Source organism: Lissotriton helveticus, chromosome 6 (assembly GCF_964261635.1).
Source record: "Lissotriton helveticus chromosome 6, aLisHel1.1, whole genome shotgun sequence".
NCBI classification, from domain to species: domain Eukaryota; kingdom Metazoa; phylum Chordata; class Amphibia; order Caudata; family Salamandridae; genus Lissotriton; species Lissotriton helveticus.
In genome coordinates, this window is record NC_136067.1 from 2119896736 (window position 1) to 2119921408 (window position 24673).

Here is a 24673-nt window from a genome sequence, read left to right on the forward strand (position 1 = left end):
AAATATTACCCAAGGCATCAGATGCGTGCCATGTTTCCCACAACGTACACCAAGCCAAACATAACAGCATTTAGACGCAAAGCAACACAGAGAGTAGCCTGTCCACATGTTAACAGAGTGCACACTATACGTCTCCCTGCTACAATTAGATTCATAAAAAGAGACAATTGTTGCCTCTGGCCAAGAAATAGCGCACAGAACGAAAGCAGAAAAATAACCGCAGAGATGAACCCTGGTGATTCCAGAGATACGTAGTTACTTAGACTCCATTATAGCTATGAACCAAAAAGGAAGCACCACGGAGATGAGTCCATCTTTACACGCCAGGCCCAGGCAGCAGTGACAGCATGCGGCCCCCTCTGACTTCACGCAACTGACAGGCAAGAGAAACTACACCTACCCTTCCTTCAGGCAAACGCACACAAGAAAAAGAAAATGAAGCTGTAGCAGACATTTATTTATGCGAAAGTGGGACAGTAAATCATTTTAATAAATTTAAAATAAAACGCAATCACTGTATTTGTATTCTAATTTATATAGTGCTGTGTCTTGGTGATAGGTGCTCCATTATCAGATTCGCAATACTAAATGTAACAGAAAACAGAATACAGCATCACCAATAACCCTGATGAGTTATTACCAATAGTATTCCCACTTTCCCTTGCCCCCTCCCCCATCAAGCCACTACATGTTGAAACAAGCACCCAGTCCCTTTAAAGTTTTTTAAACTATGGCTTCAGTTTGATCTTGAACACATTTTAATAACCATCTTGCTGCTGACATCAACCTCGGATAAAAAGAGAGCAATGGAGTGCAGCAATGGACTGCAGCAATGGAGTGCAGCAATGGACTGCAGCGATGGAGTGCAGCAATTGAGCGCAGCAATGGACCGCAGCAATGGAGTGCAGCTATGGACTGCAGCAATGGACTGCAGCAATGGACCGCAGCAATGGACCGCAGCAAAGGAGTGCAGCAATGGACTGCAGCAATGGACCGCAGCAACGGACGTCTGCAACAATGGACTGCAGCAATGGACTGCAGCAATGGACGACTGCAGCAATGGACTGCAGCAAAGGAGTGCAGCAATAGACCGCAGCAATGGACTGCAGCAATGGACGACTGCAGCCATGGACGACTGCAGCAATGGACGACTGCAACAATGGACTGAAGCAATGGACGACTGCAACAATGGACTGCAGCAATGGACGACTGCAGCAATGGACTGCAGCAATGGACGACTGCAACAATGGACTGCAGCAATGGACGACGGCAGCAATGGAGTGTATGTATGTATGTATGGCATATTTATATAGCGCAGAGACTGTCCCCCAAAGGGTATCCTGGCGCTTTTGACTTTTGACCAACCATACACGATGTTACACTGCCACAGTCTTTCACTGTCCTAGGAAAGAGGTATGTTTTTAATCCTTTTTTAAAGGAGGAGAGGTCCCCCATATTTCTCAGAGGTAGGGGTAAAGAATTCAACCATTTAGCTGCGGTAAATCTAAAGGAGCGTCCGCCCATCCTAGTCCTCAACATTTTAGAGATTACCACCAAGCAGGCTGACTAAGAACAAAGATATCTGGTAGGTATACCAGGAATACATCGCCTGCAGCGGAGACGGCCCCTGACCATGAATGGCCCTAAATACTAGACATAATGCTTTAAAATCAATGCGCTGGAGGATTGGCAACCAATGAAGGTCCATGAGCGCCAAGGAAGTGGAATCAGAACGCCGTCGAGAAAGAGCCAGCTTAGCAGCCATGTTCTGTACTCGCTGCAGTTTACCCACCAGGGTAACAGGCGCACCCAGAAGTAGTGCGTTGCAGTAATCGTGCCTGCTTAAGATGATACTACGCACTACCTCTGGTCGGGTGTGACCCAGGAGCAAAGGAAGGATCTTCCGCAATGTGTGGAGCAGCATCATACAAGTAGCCACAGTTTTGTTCACAAACGTGTCTAACTGTAAGTTAGATTCGAACATCACACCCAGATTTCGAACAGAATCTGCCGCCAACACAGTGCCCTGGGAGGAAGAAGGCCAAAAATCCAGTGGCAGAGGCCGAGGGGTGCGATCCATCGAACAGTGCAGTACCTCAGTTTTTGAGCTGTTAAATTGCAGGGAGTTTTGACTCAACCAATCCGCGGTAGCAGTCATACAGCGGTGGAAGGTCTCCTGAGACACAGCATCCCTACCCTCAAAAGAGAAGATAAGTTGCGTGTCATCAGCGTAATTGATGACCGCGATGCCGAAGGACTTAATCAGCCTGACCAGGGGACGGAGGTATAGATTAAAAAGAATAGGGCTAATGGCCGACCCTTGGGGTACGCCCTGCCCCACTTTTTTTATGTCAGATCGATAGGGCGGCAAGGCTACCACCTGGTGTCTATTACCGAGATAAGAGACCAACCAGTCCAGAGCCAGGCCGGACACCCCAATTTCCTCTAGACTCCTGACCAGAATGGCATGGCTGACCGTATCGAACGCGGCCGACATGTCGAGCAGCAATAGAAAGGCTGCTCGACCAAGGTCGACACGCGAACGAAGGTCATCCAAAGCGGTCACCAGTGCGGACTCAGTACCGTGGGCTGGCCTAAAGCCAAACTGAGCCACGTCCAGGCAGGTGTTTGTCTCTATAAAGCTGGACAGATGTTTAGTAGCCAGCTTCTCCAAGATCTTAATTGGGAAAGGAAGCAATGAAATAGGCCTGTAGTTCGCTGAACAAGTAGGATCCAGCGTATCCTTCTTCAAAAGCGGAGATACCACGGCCAACTTCCAACAATCCGGAACCCGAGCGGTACTGAAGGACTGACAACAGATGGCATGAAGGGGGGGGGGAGAGCTCCTCATGGAACAGTTTCCAAAATTTATGTGGTAACGGGTCAAAGGGAGAACCCGAAGAGACCCCGTCGGCCAATGAGCAAAAATCCTCAAAGGACGGGAGGGGGAAGCTGTTCAACCGAGCTTGCCTTCCATCCACCTCCAGGGTCCTGGGGGTGGTCACCAGTACAGAATTAGGCGTACTGGGGATCAGGGATGGACGAAGTACCCAGATTGCTCAAGATGGAAGCAACCTTGTCCTCGAAGGCCTTTGCCAGAGAGTCGCATAACGATTGAGAGGTCGGAATGTCATTAGTAACACAGGCAGGACGAGAAAGATCCTTAACGATCCTAAACAAGGCATGGGATTTGTTCACTGCTAGCGATAGCGTCTCCTTGAGAAATCTGGCCTTGGCACAGTTAATCTGCGCTTTATAAACCGACAATGCCTGTTTAAAGAGAGCCTTATCCGACTCAAGATACTGTTTCCTCCAGGCACGCTCCGCCCGTTTACATTGGAGTTTCAGCTGAAGAAGCTCCTTAGAAAACCAAGGCATGGCATGTTTAGCCCTGACCCTGGTTTTCCGCAAAGGAGCCAGTTCAGTCAATGAGTCAGAAATTTGCTGGCTAAGGATCTCGTAACTCTCCTCAACACTGCCTCCCAAGGAAAAACCCTCTGAAAGCAGAGTTGGCAGGCTCGACTGTTTCAGGAGCCTTGACCATTGCCTACCAAACTTAGTAGTAGCTCCTGTACTGCCACTCTTCAGTATATCGACAGGGAGTAGAAGAGAGAAGTGGACAAGAGCATGGTCCGTCCAGCATTGAGGAATGATGTTCCGTACAGTCACCCGACTAGCATCTGCAAAGATCAAGTCCAGGGCGGGACCCTTTGAGTGAGTCTGGGAGAGTACCAGCTGCTGCAGCTGGATATTGCAACAGGCCTGGACCAGATCTTTTTAAGCTAGGTCTGTAGACCCATCCGGCCACAGATTAAAGTCTCCCAGAACCATAGTCCTGGCATGGGAGTTGGAAAGATCGTAAATCAAGATCTACCAGCTCAGGCACAGCTGACAGGGCATTGGCCGGGGGTCTATAGCACAGCAGCCCGGAATATAGGACGCCTCCTTGTCCTTTTAAGGAGAAGCCCATTAGTTCACAACCCGGGATTTCCTTAGTCTCCAGCTGGGAGATATCCAATGCTTCCCTAAAAATGAAACCTACGCCACCTCCTCTAGTCCCTACACGAGGGTTGTGTCTGATTTTATAGCCCGGGGGACAGGCAAGGCCCAATTCCACCGCACTATCTGCTCTGGTCTATGTCTCTGTCATGAAAAGCACATCTAACTCATAAGACTCAATGAGTAGTGCAATTTCCACGTGATGCTTGCTGAGAGATCTAACGTTGAGCAAGCCACAGGACAGGGGCTCCAGACGGCTAGCAATGGTGTGAGGCTGGCGGCTCGGTATAGAACGGGGGTCCAAACTTATCTCTCGAATAAGTAAAATGAGTAAGAGACAGAGAGGCAGCATTCCCGGCGCCCGGCGCAACCTGTGCGCTGACGGGCGCAAACGGGCTTACCTCTGGCGCACCTCCGGCGCACCTCCGGCGCGCCTACGTCGCGCCCGCTGCACGCTTGGGAGGTGTCCATCTTAAGTACCTTAGATCGCGGAAGTCCTGTGAGGGCAAGCCGCTGGCCCCTCAGCCAAGATGGCGCCTAGGAATTGTCACCTCCTGGACACCCACACCCAATATGGCGGCCAAAACGGCGCAAAGCGGACCCAGCAGCACGCCCTAGATAGCCCTCTGTCCCGCAAAGTGCGGGTGCCCAACCATTATAGTGCAGGTAAGCTCTACCTAAAATTCCCAATGTATCTACAAGGTCAAAAGCGCCTGCGTCCTGTACTCGCACAGCGCGATTGAAACAAATGCAAATATATATTTTATAAGGTTAAAATCAGAAAGGCAATCAGAAGGGCAATAGCGAATCAACGCAAGCGCGCAGCAGGCCAGTAAGTCATGCCGCCATGGATCACAGTAATGGACCGCAGCAATGGAGTGCAACAATGGACGACTGCAGAAATGGACCGCAGCAATGGACAACTGCAGCAAGGACGACTGCAGCAATGGAGTGCAGCAATGGACTGAAGCAATGGACGACTGCAGCAATGGACTGAAGCAATGGACTGAAGCAAAGGAGTGCAGCAACGGAGTGCTGCAATGGAGTGCAGCTATGGAGTGCAGCTATGGAGTGCAGCTATGGAGTGCAGCTATGGAGTGCAGCAAAGGAGTGCAGCAAAGGAGTGCAGCAATGGGCGACTGCAGCAATGGACGACTGCAGCAATGGACGACTGCAGCAATGGACGACTGCAGCAATGGACGACTGCAGCAATGGACTGAAGCAACGGAGTGCAGCAATGGAAAGCAGCAATGGAAAGCAGCAATGGAAAGCAGCAATGGAAAGCAGCAATGGAGTGCAGCAATGGAGTGCAGCAATGGAGTGCAGCAATGGACTGCAGCAATGGACATTAACCCACTGAGCTATCGGTATAAAATACAGTTCTGTAATATGCAACAGACTCTCTGCAGGAGGCGCATTAACCCACTCAACTATCCATATCAAATACAGTCCTGTAATATGCTGACAGACTCTGTACAGGAGGCGTATTAACCCACTGAGCTATCCATATAAAATACACTCCAGCAATATGCTGGCAGACTCTAGGCAGGAGGCACATTAGCCCACTGAACTATCCATATAAAATACAGTCTTGTAATATGCTGGCAGACTCTCTGCAGGAGGTGCATTAACCCACTGAGCTATCCATATAAAATACAGACCTATAATATGCTGACAGACTCTTTGAAGGAGGCACATTAACCCACTGAACTATCCATATAAAATACAGTCCAGTAATATGCTGACGGAGTCTTTACAGGAGGCACATTAACCCACTGAGCTATCCGTATAAAATACAGTCCTGTAATATGCAGCTGACTCTCTGCAGGAGGCACATTAACCCACTGAGTACTCCATATAAAATACAGTCCTGTGATATGTTGACAGACTCTCTGCAGGAGGCGCATTAACCCACTGAGCTCTCCATATAAAATACAGTCCTGTAATATGCTGGTAGACTCTCTGCAGGAGGCACAGTAACCCACTGAGCTATCCACATAAAATACAGCCCTGTGATATGCTAACAGACTCTTTGCATGAGGTGCATAAAACCATTGAGCTCTCCATATAAAATACAGTCCTGTAATATGCTGACAGACTCTCTGCAGGAGGCATATTAACCCACTGAGCTATGCATATAAAATACAGTCCTGTAATATGCTGACGGTTTCTAATAATCCAAATCTGATCTGCACTGTGCTACTCCCATTGGCATGGTCCGATCACAGTGCCATTTTATTTGAACCGAAAGAGTCAAAAGGCCTTCAACCGAGGCCTGAACCCATAAGGAAGATTGCAAAAAGACCCTGGAAAAATGTAGATTGTTTGAAGAGAACCTTGCACCCTCTCCCCTCTGGGGTGGACGAGGCTACGTCGGCCTATACAGATTGGATAGACGCGGCATGCAATAAATTAGTTCCGGTTAAACATTGGACCCCTAAACGGGCCCAAACCTCAGCCCCCTGGTACCCAGATGATTTAAAAAACCTGAAACAGCCTGTAAAAGATTAGAACGGGCATGGAGGAAAGGGTATAAAAGCAAGGATAGAGAACTGTATAAGCACAGTCTCAGAATCTGTAAGGAACTATTGCTGGAAACAAAAAAGAAAAACAATTTTCTCGAGCTAAACACAGTCTCAAAGAACTCTTTAAAACTATTACTAAACTTGCAGCAATAGAGTGCAGCAATGGACTAAAACAAAGGAGTGCAGCAATGGACTGCAGCCATGGACCGAGCAATTGAGTGCAGCAATAGACTGCAGCAATGGAGTGCAGCAACGGAGCGCAGCAATGGACCGCAGCAATGGACCGCGGTGCGGCAATGGAGCGCGGCAATGGAGCGCGGCAATGGACCGCGGCAATGGACTGCGGCAATGGACTGCAGCAATGGACTGCAGCAATGGACTGCAGCAATGGACTGCAGCAATGGACCGCGGCAGAGGACCGCGGCAATGGACCGCGGCAATGGACCGCGGCAATGGACGAGTGCAGCAATGGACCGCAGCAATGGACCGCGGCAATGGACTGCAGCAATGGAGTGCAGCAATGGAAGACTGCAGCAATGGACCGCAGCAATGGACCGCAGCAATGGACCGCAGCAATGGACCGCAGCAATGGACCGCAGCAATGGACCGCAGCAATGGACTGCAGCAATGGACTGCAGCAATGGACTGCAGCAATGGAGTGCAGCAATGGAGTGCAGCAACGGACTGCAGCAATAGACCGCAGCAATGGACCGTTGCAATGGACCGCAGCAATGGACTGCAGCAATGGACTGCAGCAATGGACCGTTGCAATGGACCGCAGCAATGGAGTGCAGCAAAGGACTGCAGCAATGGAGTGCAGCAAAGGACTGCAGCAATGGAGTGCAGCAATGGACTGCAGCAATGGAGTGCAGCAATGGACTGCAGCAATGGAGTGCAGCAATGGACCGTTGCAATGGACCGCAGCAATGGAGTGCAGCAATGGACTGCAGCAATGGACGACTGCAGCAATGGACAACTGCAGCAATGGACAACTGCAGCAATGGAGTGCAGCAATGGACTGAAGCAAAGGACGACTGCAGCAATGGACGACCGCAGCAATGGACTAGTGCAGCCATGGATCACAGCAATGGACCGCAGCAATGGAGTGCAACGATGGACGACTGCAGAAATGGACCGCAGCAATGGACCGCAGCAATTGACCGCAGCAATGGACAACTGCAGCAAGGACGACTGCAGCAAGGACGACTGCAGCAATGGACAACTGCAGCAATGGAGTGCAGCAATGGACGACTGCAGCAATGGACGACTGCAGCAATGGACTGCAGCAAGTAACTGCACCAAGTAACTGCTGCAATGGAGTGCAGCAATGGAGTGCAGCAAGTAATTGCAGCAATGGACTGCAACAATGGAGTGCAGCAACGGAGTGCAGCAACGGAGTGCAGCAATGTAGTGCAGCAACGGAGTGCAGCAACGGAGTGCAGCAACGGACTGCAGCAATGGACTGCAGCAACGGAGTGCAGCAACGGAGTGCAGCAATGGACGGAAGCAAAGGAGTGCAGCAACGGAGTGCAGCAATGGAGTGCAGCAAGTAACTGCAGCAAGTAACTGCAGCAATGGAGTGCAGCAATGGAGTGCAGCAATGGAGTGCTGCAATGGAGTGCAGCTATGGACGACTGCAGCAATGGACATTAACCCACTGAGCTATCAGTATAAAATACAGTTCTGTAATATGCAGCAGACTCTCTGCAGGAGGCGCATTAACCCACTGAACTATCCATGTCAAATACAGCCCTGTAATATGCTGACTGACTCTTTACAGGAGGCACATTAACCCACTGAGCTATCCGTATAAAATACAGTCCTGTAATATGCAGCTGACTCTCTGCAGGAGGCACATTAACCCACTGAGTACTCCATATAAAATACAGTCCTGTAATATGCTGGTAGACTCTCTGCAGGAGGCACAGTAACCCACTGAGCTATCCATATAAAATACAGCCGTGATATGCTAACAGACTCTTTGCATGAGGTGCATAAAACCATTGAGCTCTCCATATAAAATACAGTCCTGTAATATGCTGACAGACTCTCTGCAGGAGGCGTATTAACCCTATGCATATAAAATGCAGTCCTGTAATATGCTGACAGTTTCTAATAATCCAAATCTGACCTGCACTGTGCTACTCCCATTGGCATGGTCCGATCACAGGGCCATTTTTATTTGAACCGAAAGGGTCAAAAGGCCTTCAACCGAGGCCTGAATCCATTAGGAAGATTGCAAAAAGAGCCTGGAAAAATGCAGATTGTTTGAAGAGAACCTTGCACCCTCTCCCCTCTGGGGTGGACGAGGCTACGTCGGCCTATACAGATTGGATAGACGTGGCATGCAATAAATTAGTTCCGGTTAAACATTGGATCCCTAAACGGGCCCAAACCTCAGCCCCCTGGTACTCCGATGATTTAAAAAACCTGAAACAGCCTGTAAAAGATTAGAACGGGCATGGAGGAAAGGGTATAAAAGCAAGGATAGAGAACTGTATAAGCACAGTCTCAGAATCTATAAGGAACTATTGCTGGAAACAAAAATGAAAGACTAATTTCTCGAGCTAAATCCAGTCTCAAAGAACTCTTTAAAAATATTACTAAACTTGCCGCACCAGCCCATAAGAGCTTAAGTAGTCCTGAATTGTGCAAAAAATTGGCTCCTATTTTCCAACAAAAGGTAGAATGTATTTTTTCTACATTCACTTTAGCCCAAAAAGGTGAAAGAGTGCAGCCACCTAGAAAAGAACCTAATAGACCCAACCCTACACCAGTTTTAGATAAATTCTCATTGCTAGAAACATCAGACTCAATCAATCTTTTGAACTCTTTTCGATCAGGGTCAATAGACCCATGTCCGGCGTTTGTATTGAAATTAATCCCGGAAGTCATAGGGTCAGTTCTTACCCCTTTGCTCAACACCATATTCACCACCGGGATATTTCCCAGGGACTGGAAGAAGGCCTCTATCCTCCCTCTATTAAAAATAACGACTCTGGTTCCTATGGACCCAAGTTGTTATAGGGCAATTTCACGGCTTCCGCCTCCTGCAAAAATTGCTTACAAAGCTATGAATACCCAGCTCGATTTATTTCTTCGAACCAATAATCTACTCCACCAGTCTCAATACTGGTTTAGAGGCAAACACAGCACGGAGCTGGCCTTAATTAAATCTACAGAGGAAGTGAGGGAGGCCTTGGACTGTGGAGGCAAGGCAATACTGATTATGCTAGATTTGTCAGTGGCCTTTGACACGGTCCATTATGAAGCTCTGATGGACCGGCTGTCTGAAGCAGGGGTACAGGGTGCTGCTTGGAACCTCCTGCAGTCCTTTCTATCTGAAAGAACACAAACAGTTGATCTGGACGACAACAACATGTCAAAGCCGTTTTCCCTCTCTTGTGGGGTGCCTCAGGGTATCGTTAAGCCAGACACTTTTTAATGTGTACCTGATAACTGGGGCATGTTTTCATGATTGTCTGAAATTCATCTCAGGGTGGATGTCGACCAACTGCTTGAAACTAAATTCAAGCAAAACAGAAGTCATCATATTCGGGAATAACCCACACCTATGGGCACTAGACTGGTGACCAGAAGATTTTGGTATTTGCCCTGCCCCCACCGGGAAAGCAACAAATCTGTGGGTGTTCGTGCATAACAAACTTACGTTTAGTGACCACATAAGCACGGTGGTGTCAGCTTGTTTTCTGATACTCAGAATCATAAGAAAAATAAAGCTTTATCTTCCAGAAGAAAGTCTCAGGACGGTGGTCACGGCACTTGTTATGGCACATCTGGATTATTGCAACAGCCTCTGTCCGAATGCCCAAAAACAGCACATTAACAGGCTTCAGATCACACAAAACACGGCGGCCAGGTTGTTAACAGGGACACCTACATTTTGTCAAAAAAGAACTAATACAACTACACTGGCTCCCTGTGAAAGAAAGGGTACGCTTTATGGGCCTCTGTATGGCATTTAAAACCCTCAATGGAATTGGCCCGACCATCTGAGTCAAAGATTCAAATGATATGTTCCTGGAAGGACTCTTCGGTCCACAGTAGCAAAACAAGTCCTAGTTCCTATATTTAAACAAGCATTTACCATGCAATAGGTCTCGCATTTGCAAAAGTTAGAGCTAATGGCATTGTAAATGACACACCTTTTATTTATGTGTTGGTTTTGAAACCAAAACAGATAAATATAAGGCATTGTCATTTACAATGCCAATAGCTTAATCTCTCGCAAATGCGAGACCTATTGCATTTGCAATGCAATAGGTCTTGTATTTACGCGTGTTTGAGCTATTGACATTGCAAATCACAATGCGTTTTATTTATGTTTCAAAAACCAAAACATAAATAAAAGGCATTCTTATTTACAATGCCAATAGCTCAAACTTGTGTAAATGCGAGACCTGTTGCTGCTCTGTCAACCGCTGATAAACTTTAGTTGTATTGCCCTTAAAATGATAACAGTGAGCGTGCATTACAATCAAATCTCTGATATGCAAATTGAGTAAAGTCTGTCACAGCAGACACCTCCTGCTCAAGTATTTTCTGACACTGGTATTTGTGAACTATCCATAAAAATAATCTCTGCAAAACCGGCATTAACCCAATGAGCTGACTTGAAAGGACTTAAACCAACACATTACAGATCTTCGCAGCACACATATTTTTGATACGGGAACCGAGAATAGCAGAAGTCGATATGTGCAAAGCAAGCGCATTAGCCCCACTAACATCCTTTATAGGATTATAATCTTCACCATCCTCATTATACATACTTTGCAGCCCAAACACCCTTGCTTCCTTACCCTACATTGATTTTGAGCCTGCACTTCAGACAGAATTTTTCTAAAGTATGCACATTAGCCCACTGAGCTACATTACTATCCACTGCATTGATGGGTCATGCTCAGGCAACTTGATGGCTCGCTGAGCAGTTTATGGTAAACTACTACTCGGCAAAGATGCATTCATGCCACTGATTAGGCCATGTACAAACTGAGTTGCAATCCGCCGCTTTAAGTTAACACATTCAGCTTTGTTCTTCTGAAGGACACGTGTTTAACTATCATCTTCCACAAACTCGGTTAACCAAGATAAAAACAAGAGATTAAAGCAGTTTGGCAGAACGTGAAAAGAGCAGCAGAGCTAAAACAACCGAACATCATCTGAATGAAAACTTGCCGGTTGAATGGGCCTCTTGTTGTTTGGGTCTCTGCAAATGACTTCCTCCTTTCCTGGCACTTATTGTTTGCAATTATATCTTTCACTTGTGACAGCAGCTCCTGTTGCTTCACCTGTGGCAGCAGCTCCTGTTCAAGAGACTGCCTCCAAATTGTCCAGGGTTGCCACTTTAGAGGTGGAAGAATGTTTTTCTGGGTTGCACATGTGCCAGAAACAGATAAAACAACTGGCTTTGGAGTTGTGCAGAGCAACAATGCTTTGATATTCACTTGTATTTTCAATAGGCGATGGTGATGCACATAACATGGACCCTCTTGACGGGTGCGTCTACAGTGAAGTGTTTAGAGAGAATTACTTCGCGAACGTTCTGTTCAAGCTCGGAACTCGTATTTCAAAAAAATAGAAATACATTTTTGCTCGACAGAAAACCGTGTGCATTGTTTGCGAGTGGCTGCGGGTTGATTTCTGGGCGTGGGGCTGGTGTATATAATTAAAGCTACATGGCACGGCACACGAAGTATTTTATGCATGTCCTGTTCACGCTCGGAACTTGTATTAGTGGGGTCAAAGTTATTTCAACAGTCATTAGATAAGTGACATGTTCACTCGGGAATCATGAAAACAATTAAAGGAAAATAATATAAAAATATACTCGTGGCTATGTACGTTGGCTATCACTATTATAAAAGCGTGTTAGTAACTTAAGACTTTGTGTCCAAGTGGTCGCATGCCACGGCAATACCACTACGACCATTTCTAAAATTTACATGTTGATGCTACAAGTCACAGAATGGAGCATACGGTTTGGGGAAGAGGTCATGAAAGAGCCTGACGCATGGTGAAGCACATAACATGGGGCCTCTTGACGGGTGTGTTCACAGTGAAGTGTTTGGAGACAATTGAAAGAGTTCTCCATCGCCAGCCTTGGCCAGACCCACACGGGAGGAGGAATGAGAGGCCATCACATGCCGGAATAGAAAGAAGCGCGAACGCCGATATGATAGCCCACAAAAATATTCAGTGAGTGAAATCACCTGGGAGAGAACCAGGCACTGGAAGGAGGGGCATTTACAACAAGCGCAGCAGCGAAGCCCCGAAAGTGAAACCATTTGTAACCTGACACAACACAGATGGCAGGCTGCGTGCGCTGCTGACTTTGGAGCTGGAGCACAGGGTTCCGATCCTCGGCGTGGGCTGCATTATTTACTTATTAAAAAATAAACAAGAATCTCAGAGGGGGTGGGGAGAGATAAATAGAAAAAAAAATACACATGGAGACAGATACAATTTTAAAAAAAACACGGTTGAGAGGGACAAATGTACCATCTGAAACCAAATACAACAAACGGTGCAAAGAGGTGACTCAACAATAACGCTGCTGACTTTGGAGCAGAAAAACAGGGTTCGAGCCTCTGCATGGGCAGCATCATTTCAGCCTGATTTAGTTATGAATAAATTAAAGGTAAATAAATAAACAGGTTTAGGTAAGTGCAGGAAGCTGCCACATGTGGAAATGCCACAAGAAAAAAAGAAGTCCCTAAATAAAAAGATAACAGCCAGCAGCGTAAGTTAACTGTATTTGGCCCATGCTGCTTCCGCCAGAAACCAAAGAAAAAGGAAGTGATGTATCGGACCACAAGCCAACAATGCGCAAGATAAGAACAGCAATGCCAGATTCCACCAATGGCAAGCGACAGTACAAAGACAAATGCAATGGGTGGAGTTTCAGTAGTAATACTGATTACTTGATGCCTCGCAGAGGCAGCGCTTGTGCTGCCCTATACGAGACCTAAAAAGCCAGTTGGGGAGCTAGGAGTTTCATCACCTGGAATGATCTGCCGTTCCATTTGAGAAATTCAGCAGATCTCCTCTCTTTTAGAGGGGGGCTGAAAACATGGCTGTTTACTCAGTGACATCATTTCTCCTGATATGCAGTGCATAGCGCCAGGACACCTCAGGGTAACCGTTGCACTCTAAAAGTTTAATTAACATAACATGTACTTGCTGCCTTTCCTTTCTAACTAGAGATCGGCTGATTGTGGGCCTTTTGAAAGTATTTATGTTAATCACAGTGCCCGTCAAGGGCTGCACTTAACAAATACTTTCAAAAGGCATACAACCAACCCCAAAGCTGTGCTCTATTCAGAAAAGAAATGCAACAAGTCTACAAACATGAGGTGTGCTTTCAGAATCATCTGAAAGAACAAGTACGTGCTTTTAAACTTGATGCATTTATTTTCTAAATACAGCTCAGCTGTGTGGCTTATTGTGTGCCTTTTGAAAGTATTTATGCTAAATGCAGCCCTTGACGGACACTGTGATTAACATAAATACTTTCAAAAGGCCCGCAATCAGCCCTGCAGCCGTGATGCTTTAAGAAAAGAAATGCAGGACGTTTAAAAGCACAATGTGTGCTTTCAGATGATCCCGGATGTTGGTGAGTGGTAGTGATGGAATTCATGGAGAAGAAGGAGATGGGGCGCCAAGAAAGACTGTTGCACAGTGTGCGACGCGTGCTAGGGCTATCACTGGGTGGGAGTGATAGACCCCTCCTGAAGGTTGGGTCTAGTTGCTCCCCTGATCACAGCGTACGTCATGGGCTGCATTTTACATAAATTCTTTCAACAGGCAAACCATCAGCCCCGCATTTAGAAAAGAAATGTAGCAAGTTTTATATAGTGGGAACTCAACCCAGAGGTATTGGAGAGATTTACTGGGTTTTTTTATTTATATGCCTGGGGAGATTCACTGATTTGCAGAGAATCACAGAATGTTAGTCTGACCCGAGACAGAAAACCTATTGCCTGAGTTGGCAGCTCGAGCATTAAGCCACAACCTCTACCACAAGCATTTACAATATGATATACAACTTTATGCAACGAACAACCATTGACAAAGCCAATAATCCTGGCTTCTTGTAAGTGTAAAGATACTTGTATTATATATTTGGATGCAATGACAGAAGAAGCGAAATATCAGTCGGGTGGCACACTATGCTAAACTATCTTAATTGCTTTGTAAGCCATGTCCTTAAATGCATTGGTCAGGCCTTTTGAGAGACACCCTGGTTTTCTCATCCCACTTAAAGGTCGGGTCTACACGCGTGGCCAGGTTCTTAACATAGTCTTGGCTGCAGCACTCAGAGACCTTACTCTCTCGCACACAGAGGATATGAATAGAGGGAATATTGCTTGTGTGGTATTGTAATTAAAGGAGTGACTGTGTTTATGAAATCATCCCCACATTTCCCAGGTGTTGGAAGCCCTGGAGTAATATTTCAGCCAACGCTCCTCGCATCGTCACTAAAAAACATTAACAAAGCCAAACAGCTCTCAGATAACATGAGAGGTACTTGGATTTGTCAATGCTTACTTAGACATAATGCAAAGCTCGCAAGCTGCTGTGCAACATGACAAAGAGTAACACAGTCCCAGGCCGCGGTGCACTCTGGGGCGTCAGCGCTTCTGTTTTGAGCTGTGCAGCATGGCTAAACAAGCATTGGCAAAGCCAGGAGACTCACCCTCCCCCCTCTCCCCCTCCCTCACCTCTGACTCACCAGCCTCACAGCGCCTGGAGTTGAAGCCTCCGCTTCGAGGCGCCCCCGGGGCTGCAGCTGCACTGTGCGCGAGTCAGACTCACTGGCTGCAGCTACGGAGGACGTCACTTCCGGAGCTCGTGAATGCGGATCTGCGCATGCGCAATGCACTGGGTGAGACTTATGAGGAAGTGAGCGCAGTGGAGGCGTGATTGTATAGCTGCGCATGCGCCGAACTCGGGTTACGAGCTTGAAAAGACTGTGTTTTTTACAACTGCACATGCGCAGTTCTTCAGCTACTACTTGGGATCCACTGCGTTTAGGGATCTACGCATGCGCAGAGGGGCCAATGTGCAACCTTGACAACCCCTCGCCGGGGTCTGCGCATGCGCAGTGCGACGACTTCCTATCTTGACAGCTGACCCCTGACCCCGGGTGAGCTGCAGTCAGAGCAGGATCCCCGGTGCAGGGGTGAGTGCAGCGTCATCACTGTTTGTGTTTATGGGATTTCAGGCGCACCAGAGAGAGGTGGAGCAGACCCAGGCTGAGGGGGAGGTGAGGGATTGTCATTTTTGCGTCATTTAATGTAACGTTTGCTTTTGTAATTTGTTCACTTGTAATGTTCTCATGTTTCAGTTCTGTTCCTATTGTTAAGCGCTCTGACACCATCGGGTAAAGTCCGCGCCATATAAAAACGCAGAAATAAATAAATAAATAATTTCTATGGGGCCCCCTGGGATGAGGGGGGGCAGGAGGTAAAGCAGTGTGTGACCTCAGGGTGGAGAGGGTGATCTGGGGAGCAGGTGGGGGCGGTGCAGAGGTAAAGCTGTGTGTGATCTCAGCGTGCAGAGGGGCAGAGGGTGATCTGGGGAGCAGGAGGGGTGGTGCAGAGGTAAAGCTGTGTGTGACCTCAGGGGGCAGAGGGTGATCTGGGGAGCAGGTGGGGCGGTGCAGACGTAAAGCTATGTGTGACCTCAGGGTGGAGAGGGGCAGAGGGTGATCTGGGGAGCAAGAAGGGCGGTGCAGAGGTAAAGCTGTGTGTGTGACCTTAGGGTAGAGAGGGGTGGAGGGTGATCTGGGGTGCAGGTGGGGGCGGTGCAGACGTAAAGCTATGTGTGACCTCAGGGTGGAGAGGGGCAGAGGGTTATCTGGGGAGAAGGAGGGGGCCGTGCAGAGGTAAAGCTGTGTGTGTGACCTTAGGGTAGAGAGGGGTGGAGGGTGATCTGGGGTGCAGGTGGGGGCGGTGCAGACGTAAAGCTATGTGTGACGTCAGGGTGGAGAGGGGCAGGGGGTGATCTGGGAAGCAGGAGGGGTGGTGCAGAGGTAAAGCTGTGTGTGACCTCAGGGGCAGAGGGTGATCTGGGGAGCAGGTGGGGCGGTGCAGAGGTAAAGCCGTGTGTGACCTCAGGGGGCAGAGGGTGATCTGGGGAGCAGGTGGGGCGGTGCAGAGGTAAAGCCGTGTGTGACCTCAGGGGGCAGAGGGTGATCTGGGGAGCAGGTGGGGCGGTGCAGAGGTGAAGCAGTGTGTGACCTCAGGGGGCAGAGGGTGATCTGAGGAGCAGGAGGGGGCAGTGCAGAGGTAAAGCAGTGTGTGACCTCAGGGGGCAGAGGGTGATCTGGGGAGCAGGTGTGGCGGTGCAGACGTAAAGCTATGTGTGACCTCAGGGTGGAGAGGGGCAGAGGGGCGGTGCAGACGTAAAGCTATGTGTGACCTCAGGGTGCAGAGGGGCAGGGGGTGATCTGGGAAGCAGGAGGGGTGGTGCAGAGGTAAAGCTGTGTGTGACCTCAGGGGGCAGAGGGTGATCTGGGGAGCAGGTGGGGGCAGTGCAGACGTAAAGCTATGTGTGACCTCAGGGTGCAGAGGGGCAGGGGGTGATCTGGGAAGCAGGAGGGGTGGTGCAGAGGTAAAGCTGTGTGTGACCTCAGGGGGCAGAGGGTGATCTGGGGAGCAGGTGGGGCGGTGCAGACGTAAAGCTATGTGTGACCTCAGGGTGGAGAGGGGCAGAGGGTGATCTGGGGAGCAAGAAGGGCGGTGCAGAGGTAAAGCTGTGTGTGTGACCTTAGGGTAGAGAGGGGTGGAGGGTGATCTGGGGTGCAGGTGGGGGCGGTGCAGACGTAAAGCTATGTGTGACCTCAGAATGGAGAGAGGCAGAGGGTGATCTGGGGAGCAGGTGGGGCGGTGCAGACGTAAAGCTATGTGTGACCTCAGGGTGGAGAGGGGCAGAGGGTTATCTGGGGAGAAGGAGGGGGCCGTGCAGAGGTAAAGCTGTGTGTGTGACCTTAGGGTAGAGAGGGGTGGAGGGTGATCTGGGGTGCAGGTGGGGGCGGTGCAGACGTAAAGCTATGTGTGACGTCAGGGTGGAGAGGGGCAGGGGGTGATCTGGGAAGCAGGAGGGGTGGTGCAGAGGTAAAGCTGTGTGTGACCTCAGGGGGCAGAGGGTGATCTGGGGAGCAGGTGGGGCGGTGCAGAGGTAAAGCCGTGTGTGACCTCAGGGGGCAGAGGGTGATCTGGGGAGCAGGTGGGGCGGTGCAGAGGTAAAGCCGTGTGTGACCTCAGGGGGCAGAGGGTGATCTGGGGAGCAGGTGGGGCGGTGCAGAGGTAAAGCTGTGTGTGACCTCAGGGTGGAGAGGGGCAGAGGGTGATCTGGGGAGCAGGTGGGGGCGGTGCAGAGGTAAAGCCGTGTGTGACCTCAGGGGGCAGAGGGTGATCTGGGGAGCAGGTGGGGCGGTGCAGAGGTAAAGCTGTGTGTGACCTCAGGGTGGAGAGGGGCAGAGGGTGATCTGGGAAGCAGGAGGAGTGGTGCAGAGATAAAGCTGGGTGTGACCTCAGGGTGGAGAGGGGCAGAGGGTGATCTGGGGAGCAGGTGGGGGCGGTGCAGAGGTAAAGCTGGTTGTGACCTCCGAGTGGAGAGGGGCAGAGGGTGATCTGGGGATCAGGTGGGGGCAGTGCAGAGGTAAAACTGGGTATGACCTCAGGGTGGAGAGGGGCAGAGGGCAGTCCTGCCAAGTATCACGCACCAGGTGTGACTCTCATGCAATTCAGTGCGGTGTTCCACATCACCATACTGAACTGCATTGACTCGCATTTTGCCAGTACCAGCACGCGCCATGACCAGCAGCCTGTGCACGGCTCTCTGCTCCCAAGAGATGTGCTGCGTTGCTGGGCTGCATAAACCATCATCAGTGCTCTCAGCTCTGGAGTGGCACGGCTACAATTAAGAGACACTGACTGCCCAGCAGCTGCTGTCTAGTCCGTCGCCTAGCAACATCAATGTGTCGGATATTATGGCTGCGGCACGCGGCTTACATAGTCACTGCTGCCAATTGGGGGGGGCTGCCCTCGCGCCTCTCAGCAGTTGATGCAACTGTCAGTCATGGGGCACACCAATGGGGCCACCGGGATAATTAATTGTCTGGATGTGCCGGGGTAGAGTGCTGTCTGATGTCACGTGACGTCCGGAGGAAGAGAGAGGAAGTAGGCAAGCGGCAGCGGGGGAATCTGAGGCTGTGTGCTGCACGCGACTTAAGTGAGTCTCTCTCTCAATGGCACAGCTTCCCGACGTGATGCGATCATCCGGCGATGATCATGCATTTTGCGGCGCAAAACAGATACTGCAGGCAGCTGGCGGGCTCAGTCAGCAGGGTGGCCAGCCAGGCCAGTGCGACGCCCCGGGGCCGGGACGAGTGACCCACACCAGCAGGCGCAGCCTGGAAGAACTGGGCTGCAGCAGAAACAGTCAAGTGCTGCTCAATGCATGCAGGCAGAGCAACGCAGTGCCAGTCACGGACCTCCACCGCATGATGTCTCTGAACTGTAAAAGTAAGTGATTTAGTCGACTAAGTCGGTGACAGTAACAGGAGGTTAGCACGTGATGCAACTGACATCAAGCATGCAAAAAAATATTGGTAGCAAGATAAAAAGTGGCATTAAATGTATGTGGAAAGTAACCCTGTGTTAATGAGTTAGCAGCTACAACAATACCGGGAGAGGAAGAGTCATAGGGAAAATGTAAAGACCAGCCCAGGTTCACATCCCCAAATACTAACTTATGAACAACAGAACAAACCAGGGGTCTAATGGCCAATACTATGGCAGGCTATCTTAAACTTCACAGAAGTAAGTTGGTATCTAAGTTACAAAAGAACCCAAGATAAAGAACTCACAACAGAAAAAGAACACTAAAGTGATATGTGGTAAGATCCAAACTCATATATCTGGATTGCCATCAACTTATCGTCGTGATCAGTCTTATCATTTGGTCATCCAACTAAAGAAATGGTGTGTCTCTTGATCATAGAGACGTACCTCCATTCCTATGGTAATGGGCTGGATCACGCCCACAGTCACTTTAGGAGACACAATGAAACTGAATAGTTGATCACAGGAGGAATGAAGTGCAGTGCAAAACACAAAAATATGTGGTGAGTTAAAATAGGGTGATGTGGCACAAGATAGAGAACATTTTATTAAAGTATAGACACATCCCCTAATTAAAAACAGAACAGGGCAAAGGGCAGTTCAAACAAATGAATGCCAAAAAAAGAGGCCAACATGTTTCAGCCAGTCGGGCAGGTAATCCCTAGGCTTTCTTCAGGGCCTCTGCTCTCAAATATTGCTACTGCATAAACACGTGTTAATCCTACCCAGTGGAAATATAGTGCAGATCAAAAAAGTGAATGGAAATTCCTACTATTAATCATGAATGAAATAAAGCAATCGAGGTTGGAATGAATACAACCTGTTGTGTACTAATCCTTTGTATCAAGGAATGCAGATGGCATCCAGCTTGACCGGGGACTGGACCTCACCTCACCTGGAACGTGCTCAGGATTTAGAGGCCCCGCTCTGTACGTCATTGCCTCAAAACTATCCTGAGTCCCCGGTCAAGCTGGCTATACAAGGGAGTAAATGATGGCAGTGAGGCCCAATATTAAATAAAATACAATCATGCCTCCTGATTCTTAATAAGCAGCCATGCACACTCTGTGCCCAGGTGAGTATTCTGCACGTTTGTCTTTCACCAACTTTCAAATAACAAAAAACTGCCGACATGACCCTCATTACTTTTCTAAATACGTGCCTTAAGTATGAAACAAGCTGAGCGTTAGAGAAGCGGGGCTGTCTCTGGATGCTCTCCTTCCTCATAACGAGCCATCACTTCCCGAAATTAAAGTATGCCGTTACAATAATGGCAATCACTTTAAGGAATTCCGTTTTTTTAAAGTTTATATGTATATTCACTTTGCTTTACAGTGGGCCTTACATAAAAGCAATACAGTGAAGATTTAAAGTGAGTCCCGAACTTATCTGATTTGGCATTGTGTTGCTTGCTGTGCAGCAGAGCATACAGGCTCCACAGGCGGATGGCGCAGCCGGAGCCAGCAAACAATATTAACTTCTTACTGGCACGGTGTTCCCCGGGCCCCCGCTACTAGGACTAATGTGCGGCTGGGTCTGCATCATCATCATACGCCGCTGTTATTTACCGTCTTCACGGAGCAGTGTGTATGATACGCTGTGTGACAACAACACTACTTAAGTCACTCAGTGGCAGGCCAAAGGACTTACTTCTTGTTCAGTAGTAGTCTGTCTGCAATACAATGACGACGTTGCGGCCGCATTGATCATGAGCCCACAGTCCAGTCTAGCACTCTGCCTCTGAGCACGAGTTTGGTGCAGCGGTGGCGGTGGGCTTCACCTGTCGCGGCCACACAGCACTGCAGTTCCCAGCAGCGCCCGAGGCCTCGACGACTTATTATGCACGGCCATTATGCTGCTAAGAGTGTCGATGTTGCCGTCCGGTCCGACGAAAATGTGCGCAGGCAGTAGCGCATTTATTATGCCGCGTCGCCGAGACGCGCACAGCACTCAGCACACAGCATTCAAATCCCCAGCCGCTTCCTGATTCCGACCTCACTTCCAGAAAGCTGTGGCGCGGGCGGGAATTTCAATACAGCCAGAGGCAGCACAGAGCTAAAAGCTAGAGCATTGTAGTAGGCTGAAGTGCACAAGATCTGTTTACTGAGCCTGCTGCAAGGAGTAGCAAAGCCCTTAGCCAGCGCACAGGTGTCACAGGGGCCGGCCCGCGCTAGCAGCCTCGCGTAGCCAGCTTCAGCGCTCGTATAGGGGAGTGAGACAGTGGCATTTAAATGCGAGACAATGCATTTCAGTGCGGTGATGCGGATCACCCCACTGAAATGTGTTAGAGTCACCCCTCATGCGTGATACTTGGCGGGCCTGCTCCTGCTCTTTACTGTCCGTGTGCCATGTCTTATCGCACTGCGCATGCGCGGACCCCGAACCTCCGTGCCTCCATCACTACTGCTTGAAACTCCGCGCATGCGCAGATCCTAACTTCCGGTCTCCTTAAGCCATAAACTGGCTCATCCAGTGGGCAACTTCCAGTCTCCATTACAAATCGTAACTTGGCTCAGCGCATGCGCAGATCTACTCTTCCGGTAAGTGTCCCGTTTTTGTATTTGTTTATTGCAGTTTTATATTTTGCCAACTTAAGTGATTTGCCCAGGGTCACAGAGTGAGGAGCTGTGCCGAGACTCGAAACAGGTTCTTCAAGTCTAAAGTAGGCACCTCTGGCCCTTGCGCTGCACCCTCTTCACAAGCACTACGGCGATCCGAAGGGCACCCCAAAACGCAACCCCCTAACCCTCCCACACACAGCCCAAACAGTTCATGTTATGTAACATAAAAGCCCGTTCTTTATTGAGATATAGTGTGCCTTTTGATGATGTCAAAAATACTGTGTGCAGACAAACCTCGTAAATAATTATGGCCACTCCTATCCAGTACAGGCCTTACTTAGCATTCCGGGACTAGTAGTATTGTAAAACCAGGACTACAAATCCCAGAATGCAAGGGATATATCTATGCAGAGGCGCAACTAGAGTCAGATTTCGGGGGGGGGGGGGTAAGAAAAAAATTCAGGGGGGATGATTCTTCAAGCAAAATGCAGAGTGGAGATGCAGGGGCTCTATGGAGGGGGGACACCAAAGCCTCATTAACAAGCAAAAGGTCTTTAAAAGACCTGTGAAGTACTCAGGTGCGGCTGTGTGTGTGCCCGGGAAGCTGTCTCATTCCGGGCTGCCACACACGACGGTCCCTTGCCACAGGCCCTCTCCCTGGCTTGAATTTTACTGTTTCAGTCTGAGACTGGCACAGATTGTTCTCTGGGGCAGAGCTGGCGGTGTCTTTTTCATGATAGTCTCCACCCTAATGCTGACTGAGTGTTTTTAGGCGCTAGGCTCTGGATATTTATTTACACGGCTTGGAGCAGTATCTCACATTAGAGGTCGCGACTGGTGCCCTGGGCGATGGCTCTGTCATAGTGCTGCTTTTTCAAAATTGTCCTTAATCGCAGGGATTTTATCCTGACTCCAGGTGCTTTTAGTGCGGTCCATGACCCAAACTGTATGTGTTTAAATAAAAAACAAATATGCTCTATTGTACGATTTAGAGTCAGGTTGAACAAAATGAGTGCAATAATAGAGGCAAACCATTTCACATTGTGGCGTTGATTAACTGTTGGGAAACGTTGCATTTTAAATAGGAGCCTCACGTGGTCCTGCTGCTCATTTTCACCAGCAGGTCATGGACTCCTGCTGCTCATTTTCACCAGCAGGTCACGGGCTCCTGCTGCTCATTTTCACCAGCTGCCCAGCAGGTCATGGACTCCTGCTGCTCATTTTCACCAGCTGCCCAACAGGTCACGGGCTCCTGCTGCTCATTTTCACCAGCTGCCCAGCAGGTCATGGACTCCTGCTGCTCATTTTCACCAGCTGCCGGCAGGTCACGGACTCCTGCTGCTCATTGTCACCAGCTGCCGGCAGGTCACGGACTCCTGCTGCTTATTGTCACCAGCTGCCGGCAGGTCGCGGGCTCCTGCTGCTCATTTTCACCAGCTGCCGGCAGGTCATGGGCTCCTGCTGCTCATTTTCACCAGCAGGTCATAGGCTCCTGCTGCTCATTTTAACCAGCTGCCGGCAGGTCACGGGCTCCTGCTGTTCATTTTCACCAGCTGCCCAACAGGTCGCGGGCTCCTGCTGCTCATTTTCACCAGCTGCCCAGCAGGTCGTGGGCTCCTGCTGCTCATTTTCACCAGCTGCCGGCAGGTCGTGGGCTCCTGCTGCTCATTGTCACCAGCTGCCGGCAGGTCGCGGGCTCCTGCTGCTCATTTTCACCAGCTGCCGGCAGGTCGCGGGCTCCTGCTGCTCATTGTCACCAGCTGCCGGCAGGTCGCGGGCTCCTGCTGCTCATTGTCACCAGCTGCCCAGCAGGTCGTGGGCTCCTGCTGCTCATTTTCACCAGCTGCCGGCAGGTCGTGGGCTCCTGCTGCTCATTGTCACCAGCTGCCGGCAGGTCGCGGGCTCCTGCTGCTCATTGTCACCAGCTGCCGGCAGGTCGTGGGCTCCTGCTGCTCATTGTCACCAGCTGCCGGCAGGTCGCGGGCTCCTGCTGCTCATTGTCACCAGCTGCCGGCAGGTCGCGGGCTCCTGCTGCTCATTTTCACCAGCTGCGGCAGGCCGCGGGCTCCTGCTGCTCATTTTCACCAGCTGACGGCAGGTCGCGGGCTCCTGCTGCTCATTGTCACCAGCTGCCGGCAGGTCACGGGCTCCTGCTGCTCATTTTCACCAGCTGCCGGCAGGTCGCGGGCTCCTGCTGCTCATTGTCACCAGCTGCCGGCAGGTCGCGGGCTCCTGCTGCGTATTGTCACCAGCTGCCGGCAGGTCGTGGGCTCCTGCTGCTCATTTTCACCAGCTGCCGGCAGGTCGTGGGCTCCTGCTGCTCATTTTCACCAGCTGCCGGCAGGTCGCGGTCTCCTGCTGCTCATTGTCACCAGCTGCCGGCAGGTCACGGGCTCCTGCTGCTCATTTTCACCAGCTGCCGGCAGGTCGTGGGCTCCTGCTGCTCATTGTCACCAGCTGCCAGCAGGTCACGGACTCCTGCTGCTCATTGTCACCAGCTGCCGGCAGGTCACGAACTCCTGCTGCTCATTGTCACGAGCTGCCGGCAGGTCACGGGCTCCTGCTGTTCATTTTTGCCAGCTGCCAGCAGGTCGCGGGCTCCTGCTGCTCATTTTCACCAGCTGCCGGCAGGTCACGGACTCCTGCTGCTCATTGTCACCAGCTGCCGGCAGGTCACGGGCTCCTGCTGTTCATTTTCACCAGCTGCCGGCAGGTCGTGGGCTCCTTCTGCTCATTTTCACCAGCTGCCGGCAGGTCGCGGGCTCCTGCTGCTCATTTTCACCAGCTGCCGGCAGGTCGCGGGCTCCTGCTGCTCATTGTCACCAGCTGCCGGCAGGTCGCAGGCTCCTGCTGCTCATTTTCACCAGCTGCCGGCAGGTCGTGGGCTCCTGCTGCTCATTTTCACCAGCTGCCGGCAGGTCGTGGGCTCCTGCTG

The 24673-nt window shown here is 50.0% G+C and overlaps 2 protein-coding genes across 3 annotated transcripts in view; one reads left to right on the plus strand and one right to left on the minus strand.

Moving 5' to 3' along the window:
* The window catches only part of LOC144764095 (uncharacterized), a 42871-nt gene extending 27504 nt beyond the window's left edge, over positions 1 to 15367 (minus strand). Inside the window, exon 1 of one of the 2 annotated variants that reach the window (XM_078650261.1) lies at positions 15280 to 15367. The gene's annotated coding sequence lies outside the window, so the exon portion shown is untranslated. Of the gene's footprint in view, positions 1 to 15268 lie in introns of both variants that reach the window. The other variant, XM_078650260.1, reaches the window with a different exon arrangement.
* A 345-nt stretch (positions 15368 to 15712) lies between these two features.
* LOC144764096 (uncharacterized) overlaps positions 15713 to 24673 on the plus strand; it is a 52018-nt gene continuing 43057 nt past the window's right edge. The window contains exon 1 of the mRNA XM_078650262.1: positions 15713 to 15813. The gene's annotated coding sequence lies outside the window, so the exon portion shown is untranslated. The remainder of the gene's footprint in view (positions 15814 to 24673) is intronic.